This window comes from Mustela nivalis, assembly GCF_964662115.1.
Source record: "Mustela nivalis genome assembly, chromosome: 1".
Classification (NCBI taxonomy): domain Eukaryota; kingdom Metazoa; phylum Chordata; class Mammalia; order Carnivora; family Mustelidae; genus Mustela; species Mustela nivalis.
This window is the reverse complement of record NC_139020.1, coordinates 32,397,704-32,416,980: the sequence shown is the minus strand read 5'-3', so window position 1 is coordinate 32,416,980 and position 19,277 is coordinate 32,397,704.

The window sequence follows — 19,277 nt, the reverse complement described above, 5'->3', positions numbered from 1 at the left end:
AAATTATTATCAAAGAGATTAACTAATCTAATTAATCCCCAAATTAAATGAGTTAATACTGCATGTCTATTTGAATGTCTTCAAAGTTGGTGTGTTCCCACTACTCTACTCTGAAGCAAAACATTTGGAAATTCCATCAAAAATATGTCCTTTATGTGTTTTTATCAATTATATTTATTAATTCAAACATTATACTTCTGTCAATAACCAATTTCAAGCCAAATACTTCATACTTCAAAAGAAAAAATAAGAGCATTTACTTTCTCTAGATTTCCAAAACAATGCCATTCATACATATGTTCTAAAATTGGATAAAATATCAACATATAATTTTTTTATGGATAATTCTGCAAGACAAGAACATCAGAAGAACATATCAATGTGACCCCGCAGAGAATTGCCTAAAATGTGCTCTTGAGTGCTGGCATGATTCTTCCCCTTCAGAGCACGTCTGAGGTTTATTTGCTGGACTGTGTCGATCACTCACTTTGTTCAAGTCTTCATAGTCAATCTGGCAAGCACTGGAAAGCTGTATACACCCATTTAATCATATGCCCCAGCACTTACCTGGCTCACACATAGATAACTGATCTTACATATTTCAAGGCATGGATCAGGTGGTTTTCATCTTTCTTTTCTCTTCTTTCCTTCTCTTTCTTTTCTTGTCTTGTCTTATCATCTTTCTATTTTTCAATGTCAGTCTCTTTAACTGCTCTGTCCTCCCCTCTAACCAAACTCAATAGATAAACTAATTATAAAACTTGGCACACAATAGTTATTTCTTGATGGGCTAATTAAACTCAACATAAGTAGCTGTAGAAATGAACTAAAGGTCATATGTGGGTCCATTTTACAATGGACCATTTTGATGTATGTTAATTAATAAGCCAAATTTGGTTTCAAATTAAGTGCCGAATTTGACCCATTAAGAACCTTAAATTGGATCCCGTACATTGTCCAGCAGTATGGTCTAATTATTATTTACTGAAAGCGGAGAACTGAATGAAAAAAATGAATGTTTTGAGCTGGTATGTACTTAAACAATGTACTTAATTTTCACCATACCTGAAATATATATAGGCACTGGATTGGTACTGAAAGTAGAAATCCTTGTCTTTATTCCACCAGTCAATGTTACACATTTTGTTTCAGGAACTCGAGCCAGAAAAAAAAAAAATGTATACATTTACCTTAAAAATGGAAAAGACACTGCAGATGGAGCATAATGAAAAAGTAAAATAAGCAAAACATCTAAGGAGCAGTAAGAAACAGCTTCTCAGGAAAAACACTATAAGGAAATAAATTCAAAATATGAGATAAGTATTGATGATGGGCTTGAACATATGATATATTTCTAATTTGACATGTAACTGTTTAATATTCTTTCAGAGGAAGATAACAGAAAGAAGACAGTGTCTGCATAATAGTTTCCAAAATAAACGCAAGAGGAGTAGAAGTAAGAAAAGACGGAGAGCTGTGTTGTTTGTCAGTACTCCACAGGAAACCATCCACTGGCGCTGATGAGATTCTGACACAGGCTTGACTCTATGTAAAATGAGACATGAGGAACCCAAAACTAGTTTAGCAGCATTGTCAAACTTAATTTCTTTTCACTCTTTTTGTCATATATTGTTGTTTCCTTTTCTAACATAATAACCTTTTTTCCTCTATAGTAGAATTGCAAGAAGAATGAATAATGGACTGCTTCTCATGGTACATATACATTCAAAGTCTGTGCTTCCAGAGGATTTTTTTCATAAATTATTTAGAGGAGAAGAATTTTTATGCCATTATGTAAGATTTAAGTCTTGTGTTCAGATGGTGAAAACGTTTAAGAAAGATAAAAGTCTTCATTCTCTGTCTATATTTCAAATAACTGCAGCACTTTAGAAATCCCATCTTCTCTGTTTCCTAAGGGTTTTGCTCACATGATAGATCAATAGAGCTATCTTTAGAAATTCTTATCAATGAATAAAGTGATTGTGATGAAAATTCCCTCGTGCTGTTGATGGGCCAACGAAACTGTCAATGAGCTAAAGATACAAGGAGATCGTAGTGAAGACAAATATAAGCACAAAAAACCTGTTCTAACAATAAAATCTGTAATTTACATTCAGCCTCAGAATATATGGATTAGTGATGAACACTGCTGATGATACCAGAATGAATACGGCATGCCTGAAGAGCACAGTTCATTTCTGCAGATGAGAAAAATCCTCTGCCTTAAACAGTGAAGCCCTTACAACATAGGCAGAACTGTGTGATATGCAGGGCTGGGCTGCATTCCTGTTTCCTTCCCTAGGATCTTCCTGCTTGCCTCTTAGCATGGCTCTCATAAGCTGATAGATTGTTAGTTCTACCAAGCTTCCATTTCATTTGAAAAGAGGATTAAGCTTCACAGAGGTGATTAACAAAACTGTATGTAAATATAAATCAAATATGGAGGAAGCTGTTCTCTGGAAATGAAAATGAGATGAATCAAAAGTGTGACCATTTAAATTTACTTGAATTGTGGACTCTAATCCTCCCATACCTTAGTTGGACTATAATTAGACAATGGGGAGAAAAGCACTTTTTGATCTTGGAAACAAGTGTGTGTGTGTGTGTGTGTGTGTGTGTGTGTAATGATGGCATGGACAAAAAGATAAAACACATCTGCATATCTGTAAGACATGAGGCAAGAGTCAAGACTTCATTTTTCAGTGATGCTTATCCCACTGGCCTCCTTGCTGTCTTCTTCCTTTCTTATTGAATCCACCTGCCTCCTCTACAATTCCTTCCCTCCCCCTCCCCTGCTCCTTCCCTTCCTTCCTTCCTTCTTTCTCTCTCTTTCTTGATGAGTAGGTAGGTAGATTGATAGATAGATGAAAAGACAAATAGAGGATTGTCATGAAAATGGGTATGGAGCAGGGAGACGATTTCTCTTTTTTGCTTTAAACATGGACACATAAAAAGCAATTTCACTGAAGCTCTTTTAAAAGCAGAGACTCTGATAGGCAGATATCGGGTAACATGTGACTCCTAGAATCTCCTGCAATTTCAGCTTAAATATTTTCTCCACTAAGTGACTTTCCTGATCCCGAGACTATGTTATTTCTCCCACTTTTGTGTCCTACAATGATATACATATTTTTAATATTAGAATATGCATCACAATATTTGCATAGATATTTATTTAATGGATTTCTTTACTGAAAAAATATAAAATCTCTTAGGACAAAGACTTTTAGTTTTTACATTACTGCTGTATTCCAGCACATAGGGAAGATTCTTGTGCATATGAGATGCTCAACTAATAAAAGAACACAATACTACAACTCAATTCATCTTTAATCAAAAGTAAATGTCACATACCACTTGAAAAGAAAAAGCCTAGCTACAGATGTTTTCTTTCTCTTCAATAGTTATTACAAAGTCCTTGATTCAGCATTTTCCTCATAAAAATAAACAATGTCTCTGTTGTCTCAATTCTCTTTATAATTCTTCTATTGTTTCTAGGAAGGGTTATCACTGTTTTTTGTTTGTTTGTTTGTTTTTAAATTTTATTTATTTATTTGACAGAGATCACAAGTAGAGAGAGGCAGGCAGAGAGAGAAAGGGGGGAAGGCAGGCAGAGAGAAAGGGGGGAAGCAGCCTCCCTGCTGAGCAACGAGCCCGATGAGGGGCTCGATCCCAGGATCCTGAGATCATGACCTGAGCCAAAGGCAGAGCCTTAACCCACTGAGCCAGCCAGGCACCCCAGAAGATTTATCGTTTTAAGGTTGCTTCTCATTCTCAACTACAGACACACTTCTTTAATTAATTTTTGGACTTCAAATTCTCTTGGGAGTTAACATTTTATACACTTATTTTTACAGAGGATTTTTATCTATCAGCATATAATATTAGTGGAGAACATCAAACTTTAGAATCATTCTATAGTAAAAATTAACAAGTCTTGAAATCAATCAATCATAGTTTGCAAGTCACTTTTCATCTATGTGACTTGTTGTAAGTTCCTGATCTCTCTGGACCATTTCTCTCATATATAAAGTGAGGATCAATAAGCTTGTACATAAAGCACTAAGCCTAATGTCTGCACATTATAGGAATTCAGATTGTATGTGTGTGTGTGTGTGTGTGTGTGTGTGTGAGAAAATATATACATATATTTACACGTTTTTATTTTTAAAAGAAAACCATAGGTCCAAAATGGCATTACTCAGGTTAAGGCCCCAGGTCAATAAACTGAGACTTAATACTTAACCTAACTACAGTTAAAATTTGTCAGAAATGGAGCCGTTAGCCTGTCAACATGGGAATATCCAGGTTAGAACTAGGAAATTACTGATGACTCCTTTCATCCTTGTTAGAAGGGCAATTGCCTAAAACAATGGATTCTTTGCTAATAATTTTTCCCATTGCCTCTCTACCTTTAAAAACCTTACCTTCTCTCTAACCCTTTGAAGCTCCCCTTTATATGCTAGATGGGATGCTGCCTGATTCGAGAATCGATTAATAAAGCCAATTAGATCCTTAAAATGTATTGGTTGAATTTCTGTTATTTAATAGTATGTGTACATTTAAGGCCGTATATAGCCTGAAATCCTTTTCAAAGAATTAAATACCTGAAATCAATTTACTTGCTCAAGTCTAGTCCATTCATTCATTCATTCATTCATTCATTCATTTCTACATTTATTCTACAAACTTCTGTGGATTGTCTGTTGTGTTTCTTAATTACTATACATACAACAATAAATAGGTCACCTTTGCATTGAGAAATTCACAGTTTTGAATGTAGTCAAACATGTAAGCAAATAATTATATCATGATATTGTGTTATAATAGAAATACAACTGAAAACTGTGGGAGTGTGCGTCTGGAAGAATTAGTATTATACCAGTTCAAATTATAAAGGTTGGGTATCTACATTTGAGGAAAAGTCATAAGGAGTTCATCAAAGCAGCAGCACCAAGCCAATATTTATTGATAAAAATTATTGTACAATCACACATTTTCCTAGTCCATAAGATGCCTCCTTGTTGTAGGCACACAGTTAATTTAAATTAATGTTGATCTTTATTTAAGGATAAATGATTTCTGAGAGTGTACATGTGTACATATAGGAGTATATGATGCTATATAAGACTGGCAACTCTATCAGGAAAAATATCAATATAATTAGTAACATGAACGTATTTTCAAAACAAACCTCTTTATATTTACAATGTCCTTATGAAATGGATGTTCCTTCACCTGTGTGTTTTTATCAGTAATATGAAAAACTTGGGCTGCCCTAAGACACCTTCAGACATGTGGGTATTGTCCAAACCTGGAGATTTTCTCTCTATTTTTCATACGTTCTTTAGTCATTGAAGCGTGGAATGAGTCCTTCTGTCCTGACCTACTTGAACTTAAACCTCTATATCTAGTGGGGAGGTCATGGATCATTCCAGAACCTAGATCTACAGTCTGAAGAAATACCTCAACAAATAGTTCCATATAATAATTGTGTTAAGAAGCATGATGTTTCTCATTAGAGTGTTAAACAGCCAGTATGAAACAACAACAAAAAAAGTCAAAAAATGCTTTTAGGCATGTAAAATAAACCCTTATCTTTTAGCCTCTATGTAATAAGACAGTGAACACGATGAACACTCCAGAAACACAAACATAGGAGAAGCTATTTTTCTATGATTATTTTTCACATTTCCAAGATTACTTTTTCCAATATTATCCACCTAGGGAAAGCATAATGTCTTCAAGATTCAGATTTTTTAAATAATCTTCTTATTATCGTACCAAGCATGTAATTAGGCCATTATGCTAAATGTTGGGTAGAAAGAGACTGAGGAAGCTCTAGGTGCATTTGGGGATGCTGACACACAACGAAAATACGGGATGCTGGGAAATTTTGAGAGTTTTCTAGCAATAAATATTTTCAGAGTGGAGTACTAGCAAAAACTCCGGAATGCAGTTAAGTAGGTGAAATAATGTTAAAATAAGAAAAAAAGTAAAAACTAAATTGTAGGTAAATAACACTAAACCACAAAAGAAAAACACAGGGAAGCTGGAGGCAGCTTACCAGGTGAACAGCTGAGTTTGAGTTCCTTGGCCTGAGGAAGCAACAGAGACACTGTCGGCTCTCAAGGCCTGAATTCCCCTCCTGAGTCCCTAGTGACAGAGTTAAGGGAGAGGAAATGCAGCCACTGGGGTCTCCTTTCTGTACCCTCAGTGCAAGGAGGAGGAGAAGAGAATGCAAAACAGGGAGACTATCGAAGAACCCCAGAGAATATCAGTTATTAATCAGAGTCGGAATCTACCAGATACAACACTGTTCCTCCTGCCTCGGTATTCACATCCCCACCACCTCCTTCTTCAAGCCACGGCTAGCTTTATTATTTGTCAGAAGGGCTAAGCTCATGAAAATAAAAACATAATGGTCAACTCTCAAAGAATGAAGAGACGCTTAGGCTAAAATCGAGTGTTGTTTTATGACAGGAAGAAATTGAAGAAGGCAGGAAAAAGGTTCAGTAGCTATCACAAAAGATCTTCCAGAGAACCAGAAATTTATTCTTCGCCTTCAAGAATAGGAAAAAAAAAAAAAATGTATCTATCGCTAGGCACCCCTACTACAGGGTCATTTGGGGCTGCTGTTGACCCTCCACCAAGGGGCCCATGCACACTCGTCCATTTTGGTCCGAATAGCTGTTTCCTCCCTGAGAACACCCGGCCCAGGGAGGGAACAGCCCCAACAAAATGGATTTTCTTTTTGTTTCTCCTTACCCTATTCTTCTCATCCTTTTGAAAAATTCTCATCTTTTTGTTAAATACTCCTCAAATGATTCAAAAGCTTGTGCCAGATATCTAATGGAAATATGGGAGCATATGATTCTGGGACCCTGCCTTAGTAAAACATAATTCCATTCTCCTCTGCTTTACATAGAAGGTTTCTGAGGAGTTCCCAAACTAATTTCAGTAAGGGAGTGGTATGTAGTGTGTTACAGAGCAAGCATCAGTTGGCAGTCACATGTAAATCCTAATATACTCTTTAATGTCTTACATTTGAGTAAACAACACTGTAATCTGCTTAAGGTTAGGTCCTGAATCTTACCCACCGTTAGCACAATGGAACCCAAATATTTGTGCTGTGAATGAATAAAAGAACGGGTGAAACAACTGATAGATTTTCCAAAAGTTACTTTTTCCAAAGCAAAAGATTTTCCAAAGGGCAAAAGATCTGTTTCTTAAGGATAATAGAACGTAAAAAAGAATTTACTGATTATCCATTTCCACTACAATTTTATGTTCGCATCCTAGGGTTTTGTTTTGTTTAAACAGAATTTCTCTATTTCAACATCTAGGGGAAACCATTAATTGCTTTTTTTATTTTCCTTTTGCTTTGCCCTGCTTATTAAAGCAGACCACACCTCTGTGAGAGAACAATCAGCCTATTTTGGAATCAGAATTTGCATTGAGTATAATGAATATTCTGGTCAAGCCCCAAATTGAGGTCTGAGCAAGGACACCATATTGAGGCTTCTCTATTTCATTGCTCAATTGCATTGTTATCGATGCCCTTTATATAACATGAAACATCAACTCTGATTAAGGAACACTTTAATCAAAACAACATTTCATTAAAAAAGAAAAAAAAAAAAAACCAGAATACTTACCTAGGAAAGAGATACCATAATCATGAGGACGATTTTCCCCGGGGTTGGATTTCTCCATTGCAGTTCTGATGCATATGTGGGAAAGTCGGCGGTGTAAACGTGGTAGTGGGACACTGCGCTTGCATTATCCCCTCGTATTTTTGGTTCACAGATGTCACTCCCCTGTAATTTGCTGCCACGGATTTGCAAGTTAGGTTTGGCCCTGTTTTTGTATGCAGACATTTTCAGTGTAGTAACTTTGCAGGGTTACTATGCTATACTGATTATGACGATATTTTGTCTTCCTTCCAAGATTCTGGTAGTTCTGTGTGACTTATACTTAATGTTAGCGTCTACCTCTTGTGTTTTATTTTGTCTTGGCAGGATTCATTCTCTTCTGTTGTTCTTTTCTGTTTTCTGTTGTTGGTATCTTTTAAAAAGCTTCCTTCCTGCTTCGTGAGGCAGCAAAATCTCCAAAAATCTGGTCTTCTTTTTTAAACCCCGCCCAAAGATTCCTTTCTTAATACAATTCCTACCTATGCCTCTTTTTTTCAAGGTTTTATTATCTTACTTAGTGTAGTTCTAGACCAGTAATTTCAGCATCACCTGACAGCCTGAGAGTGTGTGTAAGAATACAGCATCTTTGGTCTCACCTTTGCAAAATCTACCAAATCAGAATCAGCAGTTTATCAACATTCCTGGGTGATTCTATATGCATTAAAGGTTGAGAGGGAAAAAAAGAAAAAGAAAAAAACAACGCCACTAATACAAAAACATTTTACCAGTGGTATGGTTGAAGTAAATTCTTTTGTGTCAGTGGACAAAATCCCCTTAATTAAAAAAATAATAATAATAACTGTCCTTAATTTCTTTTTAGTCTCTATCTTTATTAAATCATGTTTAAATGGTTTTTACTAAAATTCATTTTCTACTTTTCCTAGACTGTTAGCCCCTTGAGGGGGTTGACAAAAGACTATATAACTCACAAAGCACCATTCACAGAGTTAAGTTAAAAAAATCTTGAGGTGAGAGAAATCATGGGTTGCCCTTAGGAGTCTGAAGAAATTGTAGAAAACCTTTTGCATTTAAATAACTGTCTGACTGTAATCCACCTCAGTCGTGGAATGAAGACTCTCAGGGAGAGGCAGAGGGAAAAGGAGGCTGTTTTTGATAAGAGGAAATGATTCTCATAGGGTGAAAATCTATCTTGAGCCTTTTTCTGCTCTCCGCTTTAGTTTCTGCTATAGGAGAGTGATAGCAGGAAACCCAGACACAGAAAATTGAAGAAGCAACGCTATAATAATCGCTTTGATTGGGGATGACAGAGGCAGAAAAAGAGCGAGATTGTGAGCTGTAAACGAAGCTAGGGAGACTTGAACAGATGCCACGGCCTCAGAGCAAAGCACACATATCGCAGGATGACTTATTAAAGAACAGATTTATCAAAGCTGGTGTGGAACAGGTCAGTTATAATGTTAGAATGATAACAGTACTAATAGTTTGAAGATTTTTAAAAAAATCATTTTCTAATCACTTAACCAATGCTTATTGTTAGAGATACCCGGTATACACATCTATGTGTATATATATATATATATATACATATATATATATATATATATATTTATCCTAGAAAAAGTTTTTTGCATTGTTTTTGTCTAACACCTAATTAAGAAAAGCAGTGGGTCTAAACTGGGAGTTTAGTTTGTGTTATTTTAAACACATTGCCTTGACTATCTTTTTTAGAATGCTTTAAAAATCTTATTACATATTAAATGGCAATGGTTTTCTTCATAGTTTTCCCTGTTCAACTCACACCACTAAAGTGATAGCAGTGATTTCATACTTTTAAAGGTATCTATTAAGGCAACTGAAATAATTCATTATGTACAACAACTAAAAACACTACATAAAAATGTAACTCATTTTTATAACATTTGAAGAATACAATTATTTTGCATTTGTAATATACTCAGTATATTTTATTTGAAAAGAAAACAAGTCACAAGATGCACAATGATTAAAAATAAATGTGTGAATTTTCAGATACAGTAGGTAAGGCTAACTCAAAGGTATCTTCCAATTTCCTCTCAAATGGTCTTAGTCAACATACTCCTCTTCTGTACCGTGAAATATAAGGATTCCTTGTTCTAAATTATGATTAAAGAAACTTTAGTTAAAAAAGATAAACAATTTTAGTTGCAAAAAGTTAATGACGCAAAACAAGGCTGTTAGTGGGATAAGGCTTAAATTTGTTAACTAATATCTCAAAGGGATTTTATGTTCTTTTGCTATTGTGATCTATGGAGGAATTTTCCTTTTTTTACATGACTTCATTATTCTTCCAACATATAATTAGTGTCTTTTCTTTCACTAAGCTCCTGAGTAGCTGCAACGTGTAAGGGGTCTAATGCAAATGCCAGGAAACCTCCTGGTAGGCGTATGAGGCCTCAGTCAAGGAACAGTGCTGGAATGCAAGTTTGTCTCACATGAGCCTTAAGGCCACAAATTACTCATTTTGAACTGAAAAGATAATGCTATTTTCTCTGGAAAACAAGACCCATATTATAATTCTGAGCAGCACAAGACTACATGAAAAGCATTATTTTCTAGTCAATTCCATGCATTTATCACTCTGAGATTTACTTCTGAGCAGTTTAGATGCATTTTCTGTGGTTAGAGCCACAAAGATTCATCTCCAAGAACAGTAGCCAGCACCTGCTCTAGAAAAGCCCTTATCAGAGTCTGGTCTGGAGGCTGGTAATATTTTAACACCAACAATAATAAAAATGGGATGGACCCAAAGATGGTGGCTATGTTTTTGATCAATATTAATTCATTTTATTTTTCCAAATAAAAGCCATTGGAACACTACTATCTTTTTTCTCCATCAATTATTTTTTTTAATGAAAAGACAATATTAACTTACAAATTTAGTGATAAAATAATCTTAATTATTCTTTATTAACATTGATTTAGCTCATGAAAACTTCACTGTTTTTATATTTATGGTGACTTATCTCTGCCAGGTAATACTGTTATCTTAAGTCTAGCTGGGGTCAGGAAGTGAGGACTAGGAAAAACACTAGGGTTTTTTCTGAGATTGCAGAGAGCCTCGTGTTTCTGTTGCAAGACCCTGAAACCAGCACTACAACTAAAAAATCAAGTGATAGAACAAACTTCAGTAGAAGAGTACTTCTAATATTAATTTAATCTATATTACCTCTATATTAATCTATATGAATTTAATCTATATTAATCTCTATATGGGTTTAGCCAGTTTTGTCATATTGGAGAAATATGGTCCAAATGTACTTCTTATATATTTAGCATATTATATTTGGGAAGAAAAGCTAAAACCACAGAAGATACATAATGATTAAAGAATGAGCCTCTGCCTTCAGCACAGGTCATGATCTCAAGGTCCTGGGATCGAGCCCCACATCCGGCTTTCTGCTCAGCGGGGAACCTGCTTCCTCTTCTCTCTCTCTGCCTGCCTCTCTGCCTACTTGTGATCTCTGTCAAATAAATAAATAAAATCTTAAAAAAAAAAAAAAAAGAATGAGTAGCTGAACAAATAGAAGAAGAAAGAGGTGTTGGGAGAATGTGAAGAGAAAGGAAGCCTCATACACTGTTGGTGGGAGGGCAAGCTAGTGCAGCTGCTGTGGAAAACAGTATGAAGATTCCTCAAAAAATGAAAACCTGAACCACCCTACAAACCAGGAGTCACACTACTGGGCATTTTACCAAAATACAAAAACACTAACTGAAAGGGATGCATGCATCTTTATGCTTATTGCAACATTATCTACAATAGCCGAGCTATTCCATAGATGAATGGGTAAAGAAGATGTGGTGTACACATGTGATGAAATATTATTAGCCACGAAAAAGAATTGAAATCTTGTCATTTCCAACAACATGAATGGAGCTAGAGAGTATAATGCTCAATGACATAAGTCAGTCAGAGAAAGATAAATACCATACGATCTCGCTTATATGTGGAATTTAAGAAACAGAACAGAAGAACAAAGGGAAAAAAAGAGGCGAGCAAAGAAACAGACCTTTAAACATAGAGAACAAAGTGCTTGGTTAGCAGAGGGAAGAAGGGTGGGAGATTGAAAGAAATTAATGAGTACACTGCTCATGATGAAATAAAATGATCTTAAAGAAAAAAATTAAAATAAAATAAAATAAAATAAAAATTAAATTAAAATAATAACAGTAAAATATTTTTGACTATTAGAAAGAAAAAGAACAAAAGACACTATTACTCAGAAATTCCAAAGAATTTAGAAACTCTGTCAGGAACTGGGGTCTAAGACAAATATTAGAACAAAAGTGTTTGCATCACTTAGATATCCACAAGGGTTTTAGGAGTCCTATGCCAAGAACAGGGGCAAAGACGATATATATATTTTCTATTATCTCACAATGGCACATCCCAGGGAAAGGCTCAGGAAGTAGTGTTTACACACACACACACACACACACACACACACACACGCGTGCGCACAGAATGACTATATGAACAATGTTGGACCAATCTAAGCAGTAGGTGGGAGAAGTCCTACCATCACCACTGACCACAACAAAAAGCAAGTGCCCTTTGGTTTGGTGAAAAACCTGATGGAGCAAGAGCAACAGATTTATTACAGAAGCCTGAAATCTAGGGAGGTATTTAATTCAGGATTCTAGAAGTGCTTCCTTGTAAGTCCTGAAGGAAGAAGCAGTTTAGGCTCTTCCCAAAATGTGAAGAATAATGAATTCCAGATGGAAGAGACATCAGTAAGTGCCCAAAGCTATGGAAGAACATATTTGAGGAAAGTAGATGCAGTGTTTCATGATCTCTCCTGGGAATTAAAATTTTTATAACTCGAGGCCGGTAAGAAAATTTGGCAGATTAACATGAAAGTCCAACCATTTAGATGGTCCGTTCAAGCCACTGCCAGGTCAGGCCAGCACCTATGTACTTGGTAACTTGTCAGGTTTTCCTTTCTTGATTTGTGTGGTGGTGGTCCTCAAGGCATCACAACAAACTGTGAGAACTATAATTAAATTAATTATTTAACCATTATCTATTTTAATATATATATAAATAAATATATAAATATATTAAAAATGTATAAATAAATATATAACATATATAAATAAATATATAAATATATTTATATATAAATATATGTAAATTAATATAATACATATAAATAAATAAATATTTAACCATGATATTAAGAAAAAAAAAACCTAGTGAGACCCAATAATTATAGAAACAATTGTAGAAATTATAGAAACAACTTGTAGGAACCTGTAACTCTCTTCCTTTATAGAAACCCTCATGAACTACAGATTTCTCAGTAAACTGTGCGCAATTTTGGATTCCAGCATGAAAAAAAGATTACAGAAAACATAGATGAACGCATAAGAAGTACTTAAGAACTAGAGGAATATGTTTTTGAGGAAAAACCCAGGGAAAAAAATAGTTTACAAATATCTCTTCCTCTCTCGTGTCTCATAGCTCCTATTTCTTCTCAGTTGACAACACTTAGAAGCAGAGTATCACTGAGATGCTTGGCCACAAAAAGAGGGAGGATCAGCATTCTCCTTGGGCCACCTTCTACCTGATGACATTCCATGTATATGACAGCACATCTTAACTTCCTTAGTCCCTTCAGTTGTGTCTATAGATTTCAAGATGCCCTTTCATGGGAAGGCAGTGAGAGTAAAGGTCAACATAGAGTTATTTACTACATAGGAATGATATAGAAGGAATAGAGATGACATTGACATAAATGCCCAAGGGGTAAGTCTATAAAGGGATTAGATCAGCTAACTCCATTAGTATCAGGAAAAATAACAGGCAAACTGCAAAGTTAGGTACTCTGTTCACCTTAAATAATATTTGCTCGGCTATGGGTATTACAAAAAAAAAAAAAAAAAATGTTGCTCTAGAAATAATGAGCCATTCTCTCCAATTTGTAAATGTTTTGCCAGCTTGGAAACTTAAAGGTAAAAGAAGCCGAATGATTTCAAAGGCTCACATTAAAATGTTTGGTAGCCCTTTTAAAAAATGTTTGACTATATCATTTCTATTATATAGGGTTTTTTTTTCACACCAAGTATCTCTGTAAGTAGATTTATTATGAGTTTGTGAATATGTATGCCTACTTGTAAACTATCTATGTAGAAGATTCTATTATAATTATAGATTGATGTGACAGAAAAATTCCCTTTTACATTTAATGTAAAATAGAGATTCTCATTTGTCTCACTCTTCTCCTTTTTATTGATTCATTTTATGGTTAAATCCTCAAAAGGACTATAAATGACAACCAAATTGATTTTTAGTTTCAAATCTGTTAAATAAAACATCTGGCACCATGTGCAGCTGCCAGTGTTTGGGGAAATTTCTACTGTTTTAGAGGTCATCGTAAGTACTGTGTAACATATAAAACCAAGTTTATGGAAAATTTTAAGTACGATATGTATTTTCCTCAGGATTTCTTTTTTGAATACAGCTTGCTTCCTGGCTTGCTTTGTTTTCCCTCTTCTTCCACAGCCCCAAATAGCTTGTGGTTCAATCAAAACACTCAAGCTCTGGCCCTGAGCTTCTTCCTTAGCTAATTATGGGGACTTAGCAAATAATGACAACAAAAGAGAGTGACTAAAATATGGAAGAAGACAAAATAATTGCTGCTTTGTGATGTATCTTACACCTAATTACATGAGACTATTAAAACTTGATAACAGGATTCATGCCATCAACATCTGTAGTCTTATTGTCTGTAACAGAATAAAATGTCACATAACTGAGGTTCATGATAATGACCCCAAGTCATCAAGAAGCATTAAATTATATTCTGTTTTCTCTGTTGAAGATGGAGGGAATCACAGAGTGCAAGTGATCCTTTTTTTCCCCCTTTAGGCTAGCATTTTAGTACTTAACTTGGTGCCATGAGATGTAAATATTTTCCAGTATTATGTATTATTAAGATCACATTATGTTATTAAGTCATTGTATGTGGAAGTTCTTGGAAGGATATTTGGTAAAACTTTGTGGTTAATAGTATTTTGAAAGATATTTGCAAATTCTATGTAATTTGTATAATTACTGGTGGAATTTCTAACATCTGAGTTTTTAAAGCTATGAATACCCCTAGTTATTATCTTGAAAAGTTTCCCCTTATAGATAATAGTAGATAAGCTGCATTTGCTGAATGCAAATGTTTGCATTCAGCAAACATTTATTGAGCACTCTTTATGTACTAGGAACTAATAATAACAGGTTTTAAAGACAAATAAGTCAGACTTTGTCTCACAAGAACAATACTCTAATTTCTGGATTGCTGGTAAGGGAAAGTGTTAGCAAGGAGATACACATTTAGAATAAAATATGAAGAGAACTCAAGAACATCCATAAGGCATACAAAAATTGTGAACTATTAAGCTGCAGTGCTACTTTAAAAATTTTTGCTGATGATGGACATTGGGGAGGGTATGTGCTTTGGTGAGTGCTGTGAAGTGTGTAAACCTGGCGATTCACAGACCTGTACCCCTGGGGATAAAAATATATGTTTATAAAAAATAAAAAATTTAAAAAAAAAGAAAAAAGAAAAGCCACTTATAAACTGAAAAAGAAAATTTGCTGATGAATTAAATCTGTTTGAAAATAATTGATCTTAAATAACCTTTAGAATAGTTCTCAATTAAATATCCTTTTCCTCTATTGTAGATTTGTTCCACTCAAATATTAATAGTTATTAAGAATATTGAAACCTATGATATAACTCTACAGTTAAGATATTTTGTTTGTCCTTTTCTAATCTTTCATAAATGATCTACAATAACATTATAACATTGGACTTAAGTATTTTGTTATATAAATTTATGGCTGAAATCACAAATAATAAGGTGTTTGAGAAAGTATTTTAATTTTTTTGTTGATTTATTTGACAATACTGAGTATTTTCCATATTAACAAATGACAATCATTATAGCACACCATCCATCAGACAATTTCCTAGTTATGGAAAAGCAAATATGTCACTCAGAAATTATTTAATTCTTTAAGAACTGACATTAATTTAGATGTTACTTTCATATATACAACTTTTTCTGGTTCCATTTATTAAAGTGTAATTTATATGTAAGAGTATTCATAATTATGCTACATTTCTACTATTTAGTTTAAATATATTTTTTAGAATATTCATTACTAAAAGCATATTTAGTAATATTTCCTTTAGAGACATTGTTATGTAGAACAACACTTCCAAAATTACTTTACGTATATATAAACTTTAAAAACACATTGAAAGTTAATCATAGTTCAAGTAACTTCTCATTTAATTGCTAATTAAAACTTGGAATGGAAACTAAAAAGCTTTATTTCGTGCTGCTTTCCAATAATTACCATTAATATGATTATATTCTTGTTTAAAGCTTATCTAAATTAGCTCATTAGCCAGCATGGTTACTTATAAACCTCAAAGAATGAAAAAAAAATCAATTTCATCACATTTTTTATACTGATCTCGGGGAACATGACTGGTATATTTATTACCATCTGTGTCCATAGGTCTGTACAGTATGGCATATGTGTCAAACCAATTACTATGCAAATCCCAAGATCATCCCAGCAGTAATTCCCCAGTGACATTGAAATCTTGGCTAGTTCAAATAATACAAAGAAAAATTTTATTCTCAAAATTAGCAATAAAGATTTTGCTCAAGTTGGGATTCATAGTTACCTAGCAGACACATTTTAAATATGACAGTTCATTTTAACTTGCTCAAAATTAAATAATACAAAAATATAGAAAATGTGCTAGGTGATCTATATTAAATATGAAAAAAGTTTAAAAACATTAATTTATAGAAATAGTTACAACAGTAACTAAGAAACGGTACTGTAAATATTATTGTTGATATTCTCTCAAAATAGACTAGAACTTAATGGGATCATATGCAGCTTTATATTATATTGATAAATATGTTAGTTAAAAATAACTTAAAGAGAACTTGATAATACCAAGTAAAGGTAGATCTCCTCCCATTTCCCCAATTTCATTTACTCTTCTTTTTTTTCTTTTTTTTTTTTTTTAAAGATTTATCTATTTATTTGAGGGGGAGAACAAGCAGGAGTAGGAGGGCCAGGAGAGGGAGAGAGAATCTCAAGTAGACTCTGCACTGAGTGTGGAACCGGACATGGGACTTGATCTCATGACCCTGACATCATGACCTGAGCCAAAACCAAGAGTCATTGCTACACCCAGGCACCCTGCATTTACTCTTTTTATCTTATGTTCTTAGTTGACTTTTTACCCCTTCCATTCAATTTCCCGGTACAGCAAACATACAGCAGCATGTTTCCTCAGCCAGTTATCTTGTCAATTTCTTTTGTCCTTAAAATTATTTTTCCTTTGAGTTCAAAAAATATTTTGTGTTAGAGCACCTGGGTGGCTCAATCTGTTGTTTCGGACTCTTGATTTTGACTCATGATCAGGGTTGTGAGATGGAGACCCACATCTCTTCCTCTTCCTTCTGCCCCTCCCCCACTAAAAAAAAATTAAGTTGATTTGTGGCATGTTACCGTGAACTCTAATGTTTTTTCTTTTTTTAGGTTATCTACAGCAGGTCTCTTTTTTTATTTTAAAATGCTGTACTGACTTGGTGCTTTGTACATAAATAAGACAGATCCAATCAGGCCTTTAGGAATTGAAATCTTACAGTGCAAATAAACAAATATTCTGTTAGATTAGAGCTTTCACTTTATCTATGAAATTTCTGTCATCGACATACCAAAATTGCATTTCAACTGCTGAGATTCATTAATTTAGCCACTCAACATTTAATAAGCACTAATCTAGCCACTTGGAATATAATGCTGAAGAAGAGACACAAAATCCTTCCCTCACGAAGCTTACATTTTAATGGTAAAATAGATGAAACTAAACAATAAAGAAATAAATATATAGATTCCAGGACAGTTTTTTTGTGGAGAAACAGTAAGTACCATGAACAAAGTTAAGCAGAAAAAGATTTTTGTAGGTAAGAGCCTTTTATATCAGATAATTGGAGGAAGGCCTCATTCACTGCACACAAATGTCTCATCACATTAAAAGGCCAAAACAAAACAAAACAAGAAATTATGGGTCATTATTTTTTCTTTGCCTCTGTGAATTTCTTTATTATTAATAAAAATCAGATTTTTAAAATCAATTGTATGTCCTTCAAGTTTTCTTTGTAAATTCTATACTGTTGCAAATTAAAATATATGCCCAATTTAAACTATTACACCACAAGTTTTGGAATAAATTCCGAAGTCTTTTAACATGGCCTACATGGGCCAACATAATGTCTGTCCTGTCCAATCCTTATTTCCTTTCATTATACACACACACCACATACGCACTTGTTCCTCCATAGCAACTCCTTGGTGGTCGTAAGGATATACATGTATTCTACTGCTGTTTCTCAAGATTTTTGCACTTGCTTTTTTGATTTACACAGAATGCCTTTCTTCAGAGTATTTGAATGATTCTCCTCTAATATCTACCCCCATTTCTTTCAGGTCTGTGACAGCTATGTCATTATATCTAAAATAGTTGTCTTATAGATTGAGTCCCGTGTTGGACTCTAAGCTTAGTGGGGACTTTGCTTGAGGATTCTCTCTCCCCTCCTTCTGCCTCTCCCCACTCCACAGCAGCTCTCTCTCTCTCTAAAAATAAGCAGATAATTCTTTTTAAAAATAGCACTCGTCATACATTAAGCCAATACATTACTCTCTCTCTCTCTCTCCATATATATATATATATATATATATATATATATATATATATAAAATCTTTTTTTTTTTCTGTAGCACTTAAAGCTACCTGATATTATAAATCTACTGTTACCCCTCCTATTAAAATACACACTTTTCTGAGCCAGGATCATAGCCTTATTTACTGCTATTTTCTCACTAATAGCAGGTATGTAAAGAATATTTGCCGAAGAAAGAAATTAAGGAATAAAGAGAAAGGACTCTTGCAACCATTCTCATTATTTCTTTTCTCTTCTGCTGTAGTCTTAGGTGCCCATTTTAAATGTCCCTTTCTGTCACTCAGTTCAGGTTTTCATAACAAATTGCCATAGACTGACTGGCTTAAACACAGAAATTTACTTTCTCATAGTTCTGGAGGTCTGAGATCAGAGTTCCAGAATAGTTGAGTTCTGGCTCTGTCCTCCCATGGTGGGGAGAGGAACTATCTAGCATCTCTTTGATTTTAAAAACATTAATCTTTTAAAGGCCCCACCCTTATGACTTCATTTAGCCTTAATTTTCTTCTTACAGGCCTTATCTCCAAAAACAGTCACTGGATGTAAGGGCTTCAACATACAAATCTGGAGAGGTGGGAATAGACAATTCAGTCTGTAGAACAATTAAATATATTATCTACGCTGAAAACACTCCATATTATCATCAGTAGTAATTTAAAGAAGTTCCTCCAAATAGAAATTAGAAGCTATTATACTTAAACAAGTTTTTAAAAATTAAAAGCCCATTTTTATATTATTTTTAAAGCAGTTACTGACAAATTTAACTGATTCTTGCCTAATTAAAAAACTTCACAACCTATTATGAAAAAAAGTGTG